Here is a 20,833-nt window from a genome sequence, read left to right as displayed (position 1 = left end):
AAGATTAATCTCTCGAGATATAAAATTTAAAAATAATAAACCACGAAAAAGAAATAAATGCCAGGTTTCTTTGGAAAATATTAAAAGTGGTACATTTGTGTTTTTTAAAGAACAAATTATTCCACCAATACAGTGGAAAAAAGGAGGAATTGAAAACGTCATTTTAACCCAAAATTGCAAATGTAGACGTAAGGATAAGCAATGGCACATCATAAAAAGCGATGCACATTGTTTACCCTTTTCCTACTGAAGAAAAAATATGCAAATAATCAATAAAAAGAGATGCGGTCGACTCGAGTTAAAAAAGAAAAAAAATAATAACCTTATTTTTATTTTGTTTGTTAAACTTACTTATAGTTGTACTATGTTTTAAATGTTTAGATATAATAAATATATTTAAAAAAATATTTTTGGAGTGCCTGTTGGGGGTACTTGGACAGCGTGGGATAGAATTATCCACATCGATCTAGTTCAATATTCGGTTGAAAGGCAGCAAATTTCAAGTTCACAGAAATATTTAAAATACTCAACAAGTGAACTCAATGATTTAGCAGCTGCACGACATCATCGCGTTCACGGGGAGGAGGATGAAGGAAGATTGGGTCATTGTCACCCTTCAAAGGATCATTTTACTACTCCTTGTTTGACTTGATGAATGAAGAATACTTATGGTGCATTGAACAGACCTTACTGTTCTCAGATGGTCAGCTCTTGAACTTAATTGTGGTAATTTGACCAACTTAGTGCATGAAAAGTTCCCACGAACCCGAAGGGCTTCAAGAGTTTGAGCGAAGAAACTACAACCGGTGTACACAATTTATATGAAATAGTGAAGCAGAGACGGCTCGGTGTGCCAACCATCAACGTCAACGACTCGGTGGCCAAGAGTAAATTCTATAATCTGTATGGTTGTCGCGAGTCGCTAATTGATGGTATTAAATGGATCACCGATGTGATTATTGCTGGCAAAGTGTGTTGTGTTACTGGTTATGTGATATTGGCAAAAGTTGTGCATAAGCTCTGCGTAGTTTCGGCGGAATCATTGTTGTCATCGAAATCGATTATATCATTGCCACCCAAGCGGCTATGAAGTAACCACCATGAAGCAAGCATACAAAGAAGCTATCATCTTCGTAACAACAACTGTTTGCAAGGACATTATTACTCGCGCACATTTTGAACACATGCCCAACGATGCGATCGTTTGTAATATTGGTAATTTCGATTGTGAAATCGACGTCGCATTTTTTAATGCAACGTCAAAGAGACAATTATTATCAAAACCCAAGTCGATCGTTATACACTATCCAATGGTAATCATATTATTTTGTTGATCAAAGGACGTCTGGTAAACTTGGGCTTCGTGCACGGTCATCCCAGCTTGAGATGTTCAACTCATTCAGAAATCAATTGGTGGCACAAATCGAATTGTGGATCAAGGCTGACAAATACAACGTAGAATTGCATATATTACCGAAAATAATCGATGAAGAGATCACCAGTTTACACTTGGAGAAATTGGGCATACGACCTGAAAAGTCCCGTGATTAAATTCGAAACACTTGGACTTAGAATGGCAGTCATAGTAACACTAGTCCTACAACGCATCTGTAATTCAGCAAGGCACTAAGGCACTCATTTCCGCTAGGACTATATATCTTACAAAATGAATTATTAATATCAGCAAATGAAAATTATATTAAAATTGTAAAATGTATACAATAAAAATAGTTTATATTAGAAAAATTATAATGAGTTCGATCCGCCAATCTTATGATTAAAAATGTAATTAACATGCCCAAGATTTTTAAAAACTTATTTTGAAGTGTAAACACTTCAACGTGGGCAGTATGTTCAGATTTCTGAACAGTTCTTAACGGCTACAATTGTAAATGAGATAAATCTGTATAGAAACGGATCTCATATGTCAAATATTTATATACATTATCGCTTACACATAAAAATACAGTCATAAATATAAATATGTACAAATACCCATTTCGGGTATTGTTTATGTTACATGGTATAGGGTTGTTTTCAAGTGCACATGCACATTTGTATTCAATTGCCTAAATGCATATCTTAAGTCAATATGTTATCATAAGTAAATATGTTTGTTTGTTAATTGTTGAGTGCATACGTATTGCATATAAATGCATACGTGCCTCATATAAATGTATGCAGTGTAAAGGATCGCAAATGATCCTAAACTAATAGTAGATAAGAAATAGTTGTGTATGCCGTTGAGAACACTTATGTTTAAGATATGTGTACATACTGTCGGTATGTACAGTAGATTAGTATTAAGTAAGTTATGTGTATGTACTCTGCATGTGGTGCGTACACGAATTAGGATAAGAAAAACTATAAATAAAGGAGCTCTGGGCAACCAGAGCTGAGTACTATTTTACATTCCGAACCCAACGCGTTTAATTTAACAGACAGTGTCCTTCATCGGTGCTACTTCTAGCGAAACCGCTAAGTGAGGTACACATTAAGGTCTTAGCACGAAATATGTCGATATAAGTAATTATGAGGTTAAACACTTCTTGACTAGTCGTGCTAACAGCTTTATCATAGTAATTGCAGACAATATAAATTCCCTTCCTTCCATCCGAAAAGAGTGTGTATAATTACATAAGGGCCATACATTGGGCTCGATCATTAGAACATGTTGAAATAAGTTTTTGTATTGTATGTATATGCGCTTAGACCAAATGAAAGCCAAACTCTGGAAATAAACTTAAAAATCTTTATGTCTCGTATAACAAAAAATGAACATGAAAATGACCTACATAACACAAATTCTATTCTCTAGAAAGAATCGCTTCATAGTTAGTGAAAGAAAATAAATGTCAAAAAATTTGATCTTATGATTAGGACTTATCACCATTTGAAATGTACTAAGGAATGAAAAAATGTCTTCAAAGAACTTGAAAAATCAAAACCAACACATTTATGGAAAAAGATTTACACAGTCGCCCGCACCCTACTCGTCCCCTGAAAGGCCATTTCCTTCAACGTTAAGATTATTTATGCTTTAATGACATTTTCATATTGCAACGTGCTATGTTCACCTTTAAGCTACAAACAAACAAAGTTAAATAAAGATATGCACACATGTAGCATGCATTGGGACAAAAAAGCACCCGGAAATTGTAATAACCAAAGTTCAGTTTTATCAAAAACACAAGCCTGCGAGTGGTACAAAGTTTCAAAGACGATCCAGAGAACTTAGGAGACATGCCTCGTTATGGACTTCAACTGATGAAAATATTAAAAAAGGGAAGGACATAGTGCTTGAAAACCGTCAGGCAAGTGCTAGAGAGAGGACAAGAGAGTTTGATATCTCTCCCTAGGCGGTTTGAATAATTTTGATGGATTTTTTGGGTATGAAACGCTTTCTTGCTCGACTCGTCCCGATAAAGCTGATTTTTTTTTTCGAGAGTACGATTGTAACCGATTTTAGAGCCAAAAACGCAATGAATACCAATTGATCAACCACCGTATTCACCAGATTCGACTTCGTGTGATTATTTCTTGTTTTCCAAACTGAAATTATCGCCCGTTTTCGGTCAATCGCTAATCCAAAAAATGCTTATGAAAAGTGTGTAGATTACTGGAAAAATCGTTGGCATAAGTGTATTACAACTGGAGGGAATTGCCTTGAAGGTGAAAAAATATGATATAATGATGAATAATTAAATATTTAGCGTTTTATTTACAATTTCCAGGTACTTTTTCGTCACTATGTATACTTATAATATTAAACGAGAAAAGTGCTAATTGTAAATATTTTAAAACACACGCCTGAAAATCGTGAAAGCTACTGATAACGAGGTCTATTAACACATATAAAAGTAATATGTAACTGGCAATTCGAAGCAAAAATCTACGAACCTTAAAAAAACCGTGTTTAAATATTTAATAATATCCAACGGCTTTTTTCTTGTCTCTTCGAGTTTTAAATTAAATATATATCACAAATTGTAAAATATTTTCCGAATGCGGGATCAACTTTAAAAATATTTAGGAACATACGCTTTAAACTTATTAATTTTCTTTTTGAATGGGTGATATATGTTATACATAGTGGTCTGATTTTCTTTATTTTTATAGCCATTTATAAGTATGTATTAGAAAACACTTTGCAAAATTACGTACTCTCGCCCTTTTAATTAAAGGCAGGCAACCGGAAAATAAAATAACTTCATAATCGGTTGCATGGGAGATCTGCGATCCGGCCGATTCCGACAAATCATCAATAGAATGTCAAAATGGATCTATGTATTGATAGTAGCGAAAAATTAAACTTCACTTAAAAAAGCGCTGGCTCGAAAATAGTTTTAGACACATATTCTCTTAGGCATACTTTTTTAAAATGATCCGCAGAATATTTCCCGCATGCGCGATTTTTCTGTGTTTTTGGCATCCTGTAAAACAACCCTCTATAATAGACATAAGTATATGTATATAAATTAATATAAACATAGGTATTTATAGATATGTGTGTTAGATTCTTTAGGCATTAGCACTTATGTACTCGTACTGTATCTAAGATTTAGTAGCTGAAACGCGAAAAAGATTGAAGATATTTCTTAATACAAAAATCGTTAATTAGAAAGAAACTGTTCGTGTGTAGTACACATGTATGTATGTATATGCAGTATAATGATCGTAAATTATTGGGATCCGATAGAATTTCGTTTGATCCTTAGCGTTCTTTAAACATTTTTAAAACCGGTACTCGCAAATACGTATGCATTTAAGTCCAGATGTGTGAATTCGAAATGTAATTCATCAGATATAGCGTATCTATAAATATTTGCACAATATCTTAGCTGGCAATTAACAACAATTCATTCATTCAGACACACTCCATTGGACAAGTATACAAACACTCAAATGTTGCATTGTGAGAATTTGCATTATTTAACCGCTCGGTGATTATAAATGCACAAACATACGCGTACAACAACAATGCATGGATATTGGCGAAACGTTTTAATGCAACAATAATTACTAAAGCAAATGAATGCGAAATGGATAGGGAAGTCAATTACCATTTACACACACACTTACATTGTATATATACATGCATGTACAGAAATAGCCTTCGGCGACAAAAGGAGTTAGTGAGGTCTGAAATTAGCAATGTTTACTCACATCACATTTTTTAAACACGCGAAATTCAAAAGCTTTTAATATTCGTTTTTCATTTCAGTGCCATTAAATATTGTAGAGTATTGAATCGAACAAACAGTTGGTATAAATCAAAAAGTTTGTCATAAATAAATATATTTTAAATACAATATAAAACGGTATATCACTTGAATGAATTATACACATACATACGTTTTAACCGATATATTGTCGGTTTTATCGGTCGGGACTTGCAGTTTGTTTCGTAATACTATTCGGATGTATGAAAGTCGTGTTTCCACCTTGAAATCATGAAGGTTATTTAGAAAAATTAATAAAATCACAAGTTTTCCTATTAACTAACTTGAATGAAATTTTATTATTGATTTCAGGTTAAAAATTGTCGTATTGCCTCTTTTTAGTTTTGCGTATTTTCTGCTTCCAATCTAACATTCTTGATGATTATTGATCACTTCAACCTTTTAATTCATCATCAGACTACGTAGGTGACAAAACTTTAGGTTAAATGAACGCCAAGAACAGTTCACAATACTCAAACCTTTTCATTCGATAAATTCACTCCCAAAACCACTCCGGTTAATCTTTCATTATTATTCCAAGTAAGTCTAATCTTTTACGGCTTGTATAAACTCACATTCAAAGGTCGTCGGCAAAAAAACTAAAGGATAGATTGTTTTAGATTGATTTATAAATTAGTTTTGGTTTCTTTATATATAATATAGAATTCTATATTTACCTTGAATTATATAAGGAAACCAAAAGTAATTGATTGAGGTGCGTTCAAAAATTGCTTTAATAAATAAAAAGTGTCATTAAATTGTTTTCACTGAATAAACTATATCGATAACGACCTGCCTATAAAATTTTTTCCTTATCCAAAGAAATCTCAAAATAACCAAAACAAATTCCAACATCATATTTATTTTTAAAGATCTTCATATAACTTATGGTATAACAGGCTAACCTCTCCGAGCCGTTGGATACCAAGCGAGGTTTCAGACAAGGCGACTCCCTATCGTGCGATTTCTTCAATCTGCTGCTGGAGAAAATAGTTCGAGCTGCAGAACTTAATCGAGCAGGTACAATCTTTTATAAGAGTGTACAGCTGCTGGCGTATGCCGATGATATTGATATCATCGGTCTCAACACCCGCGCCGTTAGTTCTGCTTTCTCCAGACTGAACAAGGAAGCAACGCAAATGGGTCTGGCAGTGAACGAGGGCAAGACGAAATATCTCCTGTCATCAAACAAACAGTCGTCGCACTCGCGACTTGGCACTCACGTCACTGTTGACAGTCATAACTTTGAAGTTGTAGATAATTTCGTCTATCTTGGAACCAGCGTAAACACCACCAACAATGTCAGCTTTGAAATCCAACGCAGGATAACTCTTGCCAACAGGTGCTACTTCGGACTGAGTAGGCAATTGAGAAGCAAAGTCCTCTCTCGACAGACAAAAACCAAACTCTATAAGTCACTCATAATTCCCGTCCTGCTATATGGTGCAGAGGCCTGGACGATGTCAACAACAGATGAGTCAACGTTGCGAGTTTTCGAGAGAAAAGTTCTGCGAAAGATTTATGGTCCTTTGCGCGTTGGCCACGGCGAATATCGCATTCGATGGAACGATGAGCTGTACGAGATATACGGCGACATTGACATAGTTCAGCGAATTAAAAGACAGCGGCTACGCTGGCTAGGTCATGTTGTCCGAATGGACGAAAACACTCCAGCTCTGAAAGTATTCGACGCTGTACCCGCCGGGGGAAGCAGAGGAAGAGGAAGACCTCCACTCCGTTGGAAGGACCAAGTGGAGAAGGACCTGGCTTCGCTTGGAATATCCAATTGGCGCCACGTAGCAAAGAGAAGAAACGACTGGCGCGCTGTTGTTGACTCGGCTATAATCGCGTAAGCGGTGTCTACGCCAATAAAGAAGAAGAAGATATCAGGCTCTTAGAATCTAAAGATAATTGTTAGTTTCCTTGGCATAAATTTATTGTGTATAGAATAGAATATTTTGAATGATATCATTAGCCAAACAACGCCACTTGATATGACTCTAAAATGAAGTTGATCGAGGCGGCTGCCATTAAAAAGATATTAGAGGAACGGAGTGGTCATATTTGAGCTTGGACGAGTTTCGCAAATACCGAATGAATATCTAATCGATGTGAGCTTTTTGAGGCAAAATACAAATCGTACCGCAAAAATGGAATCGAAAAGTTGCTTATATATAATATAATAATGAAATACTCGTATGTTCCTCCTCAATGTGATTTTTTCCAGACGATACAGAACGGTTATGTTCTCTTATCTGAAATGCTTAAATTATCAGACGTCTGTTTAAGAGATACATAAATATAAGCACTTCACTTATTTTATGTTGTAAAAAATATAAAAATAGTCAGCTTTCTGTCCTCCAAAGTTATAATGTGAGAACTTTTTATAAGTACGTAATCACAACACTAATCTAAAAATACAAAACAATTTGAAGAGCTAAATACTGGAGTGGTCTTAATAACTGTTGTTACTTGTTCGATGTCGGAAATTTTTCATTCATAAATTTCAAGATAGAAAAATATTCTAAACTACTTTTCCGTTTAGATAATCTTAGATTCTTCACTTCTTCTTCTTCCTTCTTTTACTTAACTGGTTTTTGAGTTAAACATTTCCCCATAATTTCTTTCGACATTACAGTAGAAGAAAAGTATTTCGTATTTCTGCTTGAGGGGATATCGACAATCATGGCAATTTATCTTGGAAGAATAACTATTATTGAAATAATAAAATGAGATGGTATCTAGAATCATAGGGATAATCCTAACACGTAATAAACATGAACAACTGTCAAACTTTCATAATAATTGTAAACAAAGCTGAATGTCATAATGATAATCGAAATATTAGGTAAGGTAACATCGTTCAGGCAGATTAAAATACAAATACCTTAATCCTTTTCCATTTTAATTTTAAAGATTTTAAGAAGTCCTTAAGAAAGTTATGAAAATTCTGTAGTATTGTAACATTTTTGGTGTTTAAATTTTTTTCGAGTTGTGTGGTTCTAAAAATATATTAGTAACTGGCTCAGAATTCGGAAACAGGAGCTAATCTTGTTTTATTTATCCGCAAGTTGTTAACCCAAGTATTTATTCGACAATAAAGATAACTATAACTTGAATTTTTAGAATGGCTTTATGACGATTTCAAATAATGTTTTGTACAAATTAAGAATTGCCACAATAATAAGCTTGAGCATTATTAAAGTGTGACACAACAGCTTACGAGTAAGTACGTAAATAATGCTTTGTTTTGACGAATAGCACTATACATTTTTCATTTATCTAATCTAACTTTGGCGGTGAGTGGCTAGTTAGTCTACATTCTGTGCTTTTCCGCTTCAATAGAACACTTAATAATTACCATGAATCAATTTGTTGCCTCAGTTTGTAATTTAATTTATTTTATTTTAATTATTAATTGTTCTTTACTAAATTTTTAGAGCCAATTAATTAATTATTGCAACGCAATATTTTGTTTAAACACATGTGGACATAAGTATAATAGCTGTCGTATTATAAAAAAATCTAAAAAGCACCACTTGTGACAATTTATATGGCCTGTGATAAATCATTAAGTGTCATTTGATAAATACGACTTTACGCATTTTATAAGACGGTAATAAAATGGGGCCTGCGTCTGGCTGCTTTTGTAAAATACTCTAATATATTCTACATGTCTACATATGTATGTATGTACTTGTATGTAGGGAAGTTAATATTTTAAAGATAATATTGGAACTATGTGCTTATGACAGTCTCCAGAGAGATTTTTTTTATTATAGAAGAGAATTTAAGTAAAGAGAAAAAAAAATGAAGGACTGAGAATTAAAAAAAATTAAACAAAACATTAGAACAAAATGAGTTTTGGCTTGAGACGCATTGAGAGATAGATATTATTTTGATTATAAATGTAATATCGTATCGTATATCAATTCCAAGTATGGATAATTCCACAAATTTATCAAGGGTGATAGCTTTTTGTGAGAGTGAGATAAATATTTTTTTGTGTAATCTAAGAACAGGATGTTCGCTATTCGAATCCACAAAGCTTCGTTATTATCGGGTGAACCAATTTTTTCTCATGTTCTATGAAATCATAAATCTAACATATACTTCGTGTTTTTCACAGTAACTGTTAGTTGCCAACCAGAGCCATAACTGTGGATTATGTACCGCGTAATGTACAGATATACTTCTAGTTACGATCGTAAAGTTGAAGCATCGGGGAAATCCGAACAAAAGTCATGATTGTGTGGGCTTTGTTACATATATCCCGCATAAGTTATCGGGAAAACCTCAATAATAAATTTTTCATTAGACTTTAGACATAATCAACCACAAATACTACATTGAAATATTTACGAACTGAAATACATACATGCGCATTTAGACGCGTCATTAAAGGCAAGAGAGTTTTTTAAGTGTCGAGATCTAAAACTGCTCATGACATACGCAGCGGAATGATTCGTTAAGTTCAAAATTTGTTCTACAAGATTTTAAAAGAAAGAGTCTAAACTGCTTCGAAGAGTGAAAAGGGATATTAAATTTAACTTCAGACAGGAGAAAAGAACTGCTAACTGTTCTATTCAGAATTTTTACTAAGAATATAATGTCAAACATTTCTCTACGGCTAAATAATAATGCGGACTCTAAATTGTCAGAATGGATTTGATAACAAGGATTTCAGATTTAATGATTATGATTTAAAACGCTATAGGAGGTCGGCATATAATAAATTTTTTGAGAATTCTATTACAGAACACCTGAAGAGACATTAATTGAATCTAAAAGAGTGATTTACTTTATCGAAAGCTTTGCTAAAGTCAATGTGTGAAACATCCCTATGCTTCTGTTCCTTAAAACTCAATGCTGCATGGTTTAAAAATTAAAGTAAATTTATTTGGATTATTCTGAATAACGGAACACTTTAAAGGATTAAATCTAAGCATTTGCCAAATTTATTCCGAATTCAGATTTGTTAAATTTTGTATGAAATACAAAAAAAAATATGAAAAACAAAAAAGTAAAAATCTAAATAAAGGTATATCAGAAAGATGAGGTCATGTAGATCTTGCAAAATTTGTCTATTGTAGAGGAGACTTTTGAGAATTTGTAAATCTAATTTATATTTTGTTTTTGTAAGAAATAATATATAATACAGATTTTCAGGGATGTTAGTATAAAACCTTTGTAAGGGGTCAGACGTAGTTATCGTCAGATTATTTAGGAATTTTTAGTCCACTGATACCTCCTTCTAATGTGATCCTCTATACCAAATTATAGGCAAAATTAAATGTATTATAAAAAAACTGTTTTTATACTCTCGCAACAAAGTTGCTAAAGAGAGTATTATAGTTTTGTTCTCATAACGGTTGTTTGTAAGTCCTAAAACTAAAAGAGTCAGATATAGGATTATATATACCAAAGTGATCAGGGTGACGAGTAGAGTTGAAATCCGGATGTCTGTCTGTCCGTCCGTGCAAGCTGTATCTTGAGTAAAAATTGAGATATCATGATGAAACTTGGTACACGTATTTAAGTTCGAAGATGGACAAAATCGGCCCACCACCACGCCCACAAAATGGCGGAAACCGAAAACCTATAAAGTGTCATAACTAAGCCATAAATAAAGATATTAAAGTGAAATTTGGCACAAAGGATCACATTAGGGAGGAGCATATTTGGAAGTAATCTTTTTGGAAAAGTGGGCGTGGCCCCGCCCCCTATTAAGTTTTTTGTACATATCTCGGAAACTACTATAGCTATGTCAACCAAACTCTATAGAGTCGTTTGCAGCCGGCCAATACAAATAAAGTTTAAAAATGGTAGAAATCGGATAATAAACACCCCCACCACCCATACAAAGGTTATGTTGAAAATCACTAAAAGTGCGTTAACCGACTAACAAAAAACGTCAGAAACACTAAATTTTACAGAAGGAATGGCAGAAGGAAGTTGTACCCAGGCTTTTTTTAAAAATTGAAAATGGGCGTGGCGTCGCCCACTTATGGACCACAACCCATATCTCAGGAACTAATAGACCGATTTCAGTGAAACTCGGTTTATAATATTTTTTTAACACCCATACGAAATATGGGCGAAATCGGTTCACAACCGCGCCTTCTTCCAATATAACGTTATTTTGAAATCCATCTGATACAATACGAGTATGTATATACATTAGGAACCAAAATAAAAAAAATATGTAAATGACGGATAATGGAATCTCGATTATCACCTTATCATGCGAGAGTATAAAATGTTCGGTGACACCCGAACTTAGCCCTTCCTTACTTGTTCTAATTGCGGTCGTTCACTCCAAATATTTTTTTAGTATTGACACAGAATTTCAACGTATCGATAATCAACAATACGCTTATGTACACAGAAGTGTTTTCCATAAAATGAAAAACAAGAAGTTAGGATAAATAACAGGTTAATTGAAAAATAGCTTTTTTTAGCAATTTTTTTTTATAATACACTGCAAATAGCCATCCGCCAACTTCTCGATACCACTTTCGCAGTACTATTTGTCAGTTGCGTCAAATTAAGCTTCAGTTTCGGCGATCACCTCACATTTCTTCCAAGCGAGCATTTTTTTGAGATCTGAGAACCGATCCATTCCGCTTTTCCACGATTCTGAGCGGGTTCATCTTTTGCAGTCCACTCGAATGACTGTCGATTGGACTTTAGAGTGAAATGATGGAGCCACGTTTCATCCATTGTCACATATCGACGCAAAATTATGGGTTTATTTCGCTTGGACATCTTCAAACACTGCTTTGAATCATAAACTCGGCACTGTTTTTGGTCACAAGTAGGCTAGGCGGCACCCACTTGTACAGAGCTTTCTCATACCCAAATATTCGTGAATAATATGATGTATACCTGTAGGTTCAGTTTATATCTTTATTCTATCTCGAACAACTTCATTGTACGGTCATCCAAAAATATTTTGTCGACATTTAGATAGCAGGGCGGTGTTTATTATCATTTAATGCTTCTAATAGAACCCAAAAATTGAAAATGATTCTTTACGTTTTGACTAAAATAACATTAAATGCTATGTACGAATTTGTGGTTTTGGTTATTAGCGTTTTGGGTATCATCAGTCCTAATGCATAATATCGAGGGGCTTAGTGCACAAAAATGCAAATTGCTTTAATGGATATGTAATTATTTACGCGTATTGACAGTTTTGTATTTTTCCATTAGTTGGATTTTACTATTTTCGCCGGCAAAACAAAATCTACTGAAACGTCAGTGTTATCGTATTTCGCGTATCCAACAGTTTCTTGTCGTCTTGATGTTATTGCCAAATTTACTCGTATGTTCGCGTATGAAAGACGCATGACACAGTTTGGTCTACAGCTGCCGCTTTGCCTCCGGCCAACTTATGCGGCAACACTCATTAACATCCACACTTACACTCATACCAAGTACCATGTTTACAAACGGTAGTCGCTATCGCATGCCTATTAAGCGTACAAATGCGGCAATTTATTTACTATGTATGTCTATACACATATATATTTTTGTGGCCGCTGTTTTCAAAGTCTAAAGTCAAGTCAACGTTCTTGTTGGAGGTTATTAAACAATTTTGTTGTATGGATTACTATTTTGAATGGTTGTAACTTTAACAGTCAATTAATATACAAATGACGTGAAATTTATGTGGTTAAACCATAGTGGTTAGTTTTCAACAACACGTCATATTTCAACTTTATCGGTACGTTTACATGTGTATGTACATATATGTGTAGAATTATATGCGTATGTACAAATGTGTATTTCTAACTTACTTACTACACTAACTAAAACTAATATATATACACTGAGTCTAAAAAGTACTAACTTGTTATTAGATTTGTGCTCATTGAACACTAAATTTGCGAGAATAATCTTGTGAGTATATAACGGGTGATTTTTTTGAGGTTAGGATTTTCATGCATTAGTATTTGACAGATCACGTGGGATTTCAGACATGGTGTCAAAGAGAAAGATGCTCAGTATGCTTTGACATTTCATCATGAATAGACTTACTAACGAGCAACGCTTGCAAATCATTGAATTTTATTACCAAAATCAGTGTTCGGTTCGAAATGTGTTTTATCGACAAATTTTGTTCAGCGATGAGGCTCATTTCTGGTTGAATGGCTACGTAAATAAGCAAAATTGCCGCATTTGGGGTGAAGAGCAACCAGAAGCCGTTCAAGAACTGCCCATGCATCCCGAAAAATGCACTGTTTGGTGTGGTTTGTACGCTGGTGGAATCATTGGACCGTATTTTTTCAAAGATGCTGTTGGACGCAACGTTACGGTGAATGGCGATCGCTATCGTTCGATGCTAACAAACTTTTTGTTGCCAAAAATGGAAGAACTGAACTTGGTTGACATGTGGTTTCAACAAGATGGCGCTACATGCCACACAGCTCGCGATTCTATGGCCATTTTGAGGGAAAACTTCGGACAACAATTCATCTCAAGAAATGGACCCGTAAGTTGGCCACCAAGATCATGCGATTTAACGCCTTTAGACTATTTTTTGTGGGGCTACGTCAAGTCTAAAGTCTACAGAAATAAGCCAGCAACTATTCCAGCTTTGGAAGACAACATTTCCGAAGAAATTCGGGCTATTCCGGCCGAAATGCTCGAAAAAGTTGCCCAAAATTGGACTTTCCGAATGGACCACCTAAGACGCAGCCGCGGTCAACATTTAAATGAAATTATCTTCAAAAAGTAAATGTCATGAACCAATCTAACGTTTCAAATAAAGAACCGATGAGATTTTGCAAATTTTATGCGTTTTTTTTTTTAAAAAAGTTATCAAGCTCTTAAAAATCACCCTTTACAATAGTAATCAACAAAACAGTACTCATGAAAATAAAGTTATAGAGTTGGTATATAAATAAGTGACTTTGAATGAAAAAACAACTCAGAAGATCAGCCAAAGAGAGCAGATCATGTCTTTGAGAGTTGAAAGGTTACCCGTGATCTCTCAGGGTTTTTTTTTAAATAATTCGATTTCTTTCGCTCCTTTACGTCACCATTTTGGTATGATGCAATGTATTGGAGTCTTAAATATATGAATAAATTTGGAATTATATAAAAACGATAAAAAGTCCCTTGAGCCACATCCATGGTAGTTTGCAGTCAAATTTATTCAATTTTGCAAAATGCGTTAGAATAAAGGATGAGGAAAGAATGATTTTAAAAGTCTCGGAAATAGATGTACATGGTACCGTCTAATTTAATGACTTTATATCTAGAAATGTTATATGAAGGGCTATCCATTTCGAGGTTCCTTACTTTTTTAAAGAAAAAAACTGCAAGTTTAATGGGGAATGCTTATTATCATTCGAAGAATAATTATTTTGCATTTATTTTTTGAAGATTATCTCTTTCAAATGTTGGTCGCGGTTACGTCTCAGATGGTCCATTCGTTGAGTTTAATTATCATATTACATCCACGGAAAAATGTCTAACGGTGTGATATCATATTTGGCGGCTAATCGACCGGCCTAAAACGTGAAAACGTGAAATTATCTACTCACCGAAGTGTTCCATTAATAAACCCATTGATTGATGCGATGTGTAGGATCTGCCGCCGTCTTGTTGAAAACACGAAACCAAATGTCGCCGAGATCACTAGCTTCATTCAAGGCATCAAATAAGCGGCGTGATAACGGTTGCCATTGTCGCTTACGTTCTTACCGGCCTAAAAATACCACACCGTTACTGTACATGATTGAAATGGCAGCCCTTGAATCTCCTCAGTTTGCTCTACGTCCCAAATGTGGCAATTTTGCTTGTCTACATACCTATTGAGTTAGAAAAGGGCTTCATCGGTGAACAAAATTTGGTTCGAAAACGTCGGATCTTCCTGGAACTTTCCAAGAGCCCATACAGCGAGGTGATGTCGCTTGGGAAGGCCGAGCGGCTTCAGTTCTTGCACAAGCTGTATTTTATATTAAAGGTCTCGACGTAGAATGCGTCAAGTCGTTCCAAAGGCCAATCCGAGTTGCTGCGAACGGCGTCGAATCGACTTTTTACGGTCTTCAAGTACATTTTCAGCTACGCTTTATTTCTTCCCTCCGCTGCTTTATTTTCTTCACTGCGTCCTGGACATGATTAATTCGGTCGAATATTATCCAATAATGAATGCTGACTCTCAAGATGGGTGATGGTGTTGCGAATAGTTTGCTCAGTAATTGTAAGTCTAGATTACGTAATTACTATACTAAACTATTAAATATTATTATTAAAATATTCTACAGCATTTCTAAATCACTCAATTTAACCAAACAAACAAAAGTAATCAAAACTACATATAAAGTAGAATTTTGTAACTCACTGTATATAACATATTGGCAGAGGAGGCGAAAATTCCTTCTACAGTTAGTTACAAATATCGAAATGCGCTTAAAATTTTGTTGCCTTATACATAGGTAAATATAATGATATTTTAATTTTGTACAAAAAAATGTAAATAACTGATTGAAACTCGGATGAAGTTGAATAAATTTAAATATTTGACCTATTTTTGAGGTTTTATTAATTAAGATGAATAACCGATTAATGACCCGAACTGGTTTGTAATTATCTACGAGGGTATTCGATAAGTCTCCAACCTTTTTATATATTTTTAAGTTGTAATATATCTTTAAATTGAATATTTTATTCCTCAATACATTTGAAAGTCAACGGTTTTAACTCTTTGTAGTACTATATAGTGTACTGTATAAGTTTGATGAATCGCTCCTCCATTTAAACTATTATATATGTATATATTATGCAACTTTGAATGGCTAGAATTTTCACTACAACTTAGAGTTACTTGGTGGTTCAAAGTTTCAGTTGATTTGCATACCAAAAAATCTTTCTCGTAAGCGCAGTTCATCATTTTTACGTTAAATATTTTTTAGAGGGCAATGAATTTTGAACTCCGTAATTATTTGTAATGCCATAGAAGAGTTTAATTGAACTAAGTTATAAACCATACTTCTTTAAGGCTGGTTCTTGTTTTAAAATTTAAAGCCTCATTTGCGCTTATTCTAAATTTAGTGTTCCCCTTTTAAAGCTTGTTATTATGGTATGGTTGTTAATCATATACAGACATAAAAAAATACATAAATAAAAACATGTTTAATTGAATTCGGAATAAGGTGTAAGCTTTGAATAATATGCAAATGATGTGTTAATAGCTGCTGAAACCAACAGCTGGCAATGGAGTGGCGCTATTCTTAGCTGACCTGATAATTATTTTCTGGCATAATAATCTTCTAATTAATTATAATTAATATAATAAATAAACAAATAAAGAAGGGCTAAGTGCGGTTACAACCGTATAATTTGTATTCTTATAACTTGCAAGAATCAAAGCCAGGGAAATTTCTTAAAGTGTACATCGTCAACCAGAAGATCGGAATCCAAGCAATTATATACATACATATAAATAAATATATATAATATATATATTAGAGTTTTTTTAGCTATTAATTTTTTTCAATCCCGTCACGAAATTTCCTTGGAAATACCCTAAAAAAATTCCCTGAAAATTTTAGCCTTAATATTAACATTAAGAGCTGTAGCAAGGCATGTATGTAAATATTTTCCATTGTAAATACACTACAATCGTGAATTTTTATCTTTAAATACAGCTCAGAGGTATTTTATGGCATCGCTTTGACTTTAGACGCGTATATCTCAGAAACGTTCACTTTCTCAGTGCAACAAAGTCGTAACTCACACCGGCGAGGTAGTACGGGGCTCTAAACCCGATTTTCCACGAATTTCGCATTTTTTTGTGTATATCTCGTAAATGGCAAGAGCTATAGAAAAAATATATATGATAAATTTGTAGGAAATTTTATTTGCTATAAAAAAGGTCTGAAGTTAAAATCTATCATTAATACTTCTCGAGTTAATTGGCTTTTTAAGTAAGCCTTTATAGAATTTTTATAGATGGTATCTATTAAAAAATCTATGAAATTTGGTTACAACCTTACTTAAGAAGCCGAACATATTATGAATGTGCCACATACTAATTAAATATTCCCTGAGACTCATTAAGGTACCCCACATACCATCATCAATCGTATGGAGTAAATTCAACATGTTCGTAAATTCTGATATCAAGTTATAACTCAAATATTGGCCGATATATGCAGTATAAAGTTACCCGAAGTTCAAAAATCTTTATATTAGTTATATGTGGGCTCAGGGAAGTATTAACCCGATTTAACCCATTTTTGTTACAAGGACTTACTATTGTCAGGAAAGGGTTCTCTCTGAATTTCAATTGTACATCCCATACATTGACCGATATTTTCGATCAAAAGTCAACTACGAGTATAAATACTGGTGCCCACATATTCGGTACCAAGGGGCTTGAACAATTTTGGTTGGATTTGGGAAATTTGACTAAATTTGTTCGAGATCGGTCCAGCGGGGCCCGAGATATATGATTTCATCAAAAAGTGGGCGGTGCCAATTCAAAGTTCAATTTTCACACTGGCTCTCATAAAACCCTATCATACAATCTTCGTGGTAAAATTTTATTGCTCTGGCGTATTTAGTTATTCATTTATTGCTCTTTTTGTAGTTTTGAACTGTACAGTTATATGGGAAGTAAGTGGGATTATCTTCCGATTTCATCCATTTTCACACTGACCAACATATGATTTACGAAATTGAAAAACATTTCAACGTTAAGCTTTTGATTTAGTTACTAACTGTCGATTAAGCACTGGAAATTGTTACCATGAATATTTCAATGATTAGATATCTACAAATGTATCAGTTTATTAGCAAAGCTGTTAAAGCCATGTGACAGCTTTAGTAAGAGACCTACAATTTATTGTGCCCGTTATCGTATTGTTTTTTGTATATAGTTCGTATGAACGACTTTAATAGCAAATGATTTATTTATAAAAAAAGGGATTATACACTTATATCAAAAGTTGTTGTCCAACTATACTATATTCGACAGCTGGATTGTTGTTGACACCTATTCCTAAGTATGTACAAGATATAACCAAAGGAAAAAGCTATAAGTCTAGGCAACGAGACAGTCATGATATCTTTTTGGAGATGCGAAACTTGATCTCGAAACTGTGTTTTTGAAGTTGGTTGGGAAAATTTCTCGAGAACTACTCAACCGATCTTCATGAAATTTTACATAGTTCTTTGAGTTGCAATTCTTAAAGACCTGGACGAATAATTTTCGAAGAATTTCGATATCAACTATTTGAAAAAAATGTCGGGAAATTTTCATTAAAATTTAATTTTTTTGTAAAAATGTCTGCCAAAATCCAATTTTCAGTTTTTTCCTTCGTCGCAGTTTTAAGTTAAGTTTTAACTAAAACACGTATTTTTTCACTTTATATGATCCTGCAAGGAATTATCCTGCCAACGCGAGCGCATCTTTTATCCGGGGAGTCACCGGAAATATCGTCGCAATGGCTGAGTTTAAAATATTTTTTTCCAAAAATTTCAGAATTTCTTTGTTAATAGTATATGCTTGTAGCAATAAAAAATTCTAATAAAATGTCTCATTTTTTATATGAGGAAAAAATTGTTGAAAACGTATGTTGTTTACCCGAGGAAACCCATGTAACCGTTATGTATCATCAGGGTACACTCTCTGATCCGACGAACATTATAAATTTGCGTCCAAAGAGGAGGAGTATTAGCGAGATTTCGACCGTTATGAGAAAACGCCTTCAAAGTTTTGTGATTAACTCATTGTTCCCGAGAACTTGAATGAGATCGCCACAAATGGGTATACCTGCAAAATGTTTTGACGAAATTAAATGGTTTTCTTTCAGGTTAAGTTAATCGTCACTTTCACATTATTTATTTCTTAATGGTTTGAGTCATAATTTTTATAACACTATACACTGAAAAAAATGTTGGTAGTAAAAATAACCAATCTGACGTTTCCACATTTCTGACTATACATAAAAATAAAATTTGACAGTCATTGCACTTTTACTTGCATGTTGCTTATACTCCCGATATATTAGTTCAATTATTACCGCAGACTGTTACGTAAGCCACATTTTATTTAAGATTTCGAAAGAATTACGCCACCCTTTGTTGACGATGATGTGTCATTTACCTAATTTCCACTTAACTAACTATATTTTTAAAAGCGTGAGGTTTTGCTCACTTCCGACACACTGTACGTATGTATGTATATGTGCATATTTGTTTGAGAACCATTAAGCATATCAACGTTGCGTGTGATAACGATCGGCAATTGCGTTTAAATGCGATAATGTTGATGCTGACGCAACGCGCCGATATTGGGCAGCAATAAGATGATGAACAATGCTGCTCACTTAATGCTGTCTCAACTCACTTTTTTGTTATTTTACTGATATTTGTTGCTAATGATTCTTTAACGTGCCGCGTAATCACAGAATGGCCAAATCATAAAAAAAAAAATTAAAAATGGTAAATAAAACAAAAATAAACGTACAACAATAGCAACAAATCCACAGTAGCTCAACTAGTTGTATGTCATGGCGATCGATGGGCGTTCGTTCGGTGCAATCTGGATTTATGGTGACCAAATGTGAAGCGTTAACCAATATCAACCGATAACTACCGCAATACTAATGAGCTTTAGAAGTACAACAAAAGCAACAACACTTGATTTCTTGACCAAGTTGTTGAACTTCGTCGAGAAATAAAAAAGAGCGCTCGTCACAGCTGCGACGCCACCAGTTAAGTTGTCGCGTGTGTTTGTGTGCGTTGTTGTTGGCAGCGCAGCTGTGTGGCTAAAGCTTTTTGTTGGCTTACTCCGGACACGGCGCATTCAGAACGAGTTTGGAGCGTGTCGCGCGTGGAGGTGTAGAGTGCTACATATTGCAGTGATCGTGTTCGACTCTTATTTAGTGGTAAAAGTTAGCGAAGAGCTGTCTACCTGCCTGTGCCCACGGTGCGGATACGTTACGACCAAATAGCCTGTGAGTTTACCCGAACGGACTGCGGACTGCGCGTGTGCGATCGCTCTAACCCGGATGCAAGTGCATTGGCAATAAAATCGTTGTAATTATTATAATTTCCACGTTGTTCGTAAGACACTTCGGCACATTAATTGTGTGAAAAATACGATTGAAACAGTAAACATTGTATGGAACCTGCAGCAGTGTCAAAAATTAAATTCGAAATTTCGCGTAAATATTACAAATGCAATTATTTATTGAATTTTAAGGAGCCTTTATTGCCATTATTGATCGCGGAGACGAAGAAAGTTTTCATGGAACGGACGTTTTGAAATAAAATATCGCGTTAATATCATTGTTACGATTTTGTTGGAGTATTTTTAATAACTACGGCGTAAAAATTCAACCCAAACCCTTCAATTTAATCGATCATTAAAAACAATTAAATAAAACAAGCTTGTGAGCACTGTAAGTTTTAAAAATAAAATTTTATTAAAGCACATCAAAGTGCTAAGAATTTATATCAAATATTTCGAAACATGTTTTGCTGAGAAAGTGTGATTCGATTCGAACACTTCTGTCAAGAAATTATGGACCTTTCAAATTTGCTTTAGTGATACTCAGAATAATTTGAAAGTCCAGTGGAAATATTGATAT

At 34.2% G+C, this 20,833-nt stretch overlaps 1 protein-coding gene and 1 pseudogene across 2 annotated transcripts in view; both read left to right on the top strand.

Annotated features, from left to right (window-relative positions):
• Positions 1–20,833, top strand: part of LOC105225249 (cationic amino acid transporter 3) — a 44,308-nt gene that overhangs the window by 9,784 nt on the left and 13,691 nt on the right. The window contains exon 1 of one of the 2 annotated variants that reach the window (XM_011203640.4): positions 20,054–20,644. The exons of the other annotated variant lie outside the window; for it this stretch is intronic. The gene's annotated coding sequence lies outside the window, so the exon portion shown is untranslated. Of the gene's footprint in view, positions 1–20,053; positions 20,645–20,833 lie in introns of those variants that run through there. 2 annotated transcript variants of the gene reach the window in all.
• Positions 269–2,437, top strand: LOC125778742 (adenosylhomocysteinase-like; annotated as a pseudogene).

The sequence above is a fragment of the Bactrocera dorsalis genome, chromosome 5, assembly GCF_023373825.1.
Source record: "Bactrocera dorsalis isolate Fly_Bdor chromosome 5, ASM2337382v1, whole genome shotgun sequence".
NCBI lineage: Eukaryota > Metazoa > Arthropoda > Insecta > Diptera > Tephritidae > Bactrocera > Bactrocera dorsalis.
This window is presented reverse-complemented; position numbering and strand designations above follow the sequence as displayed.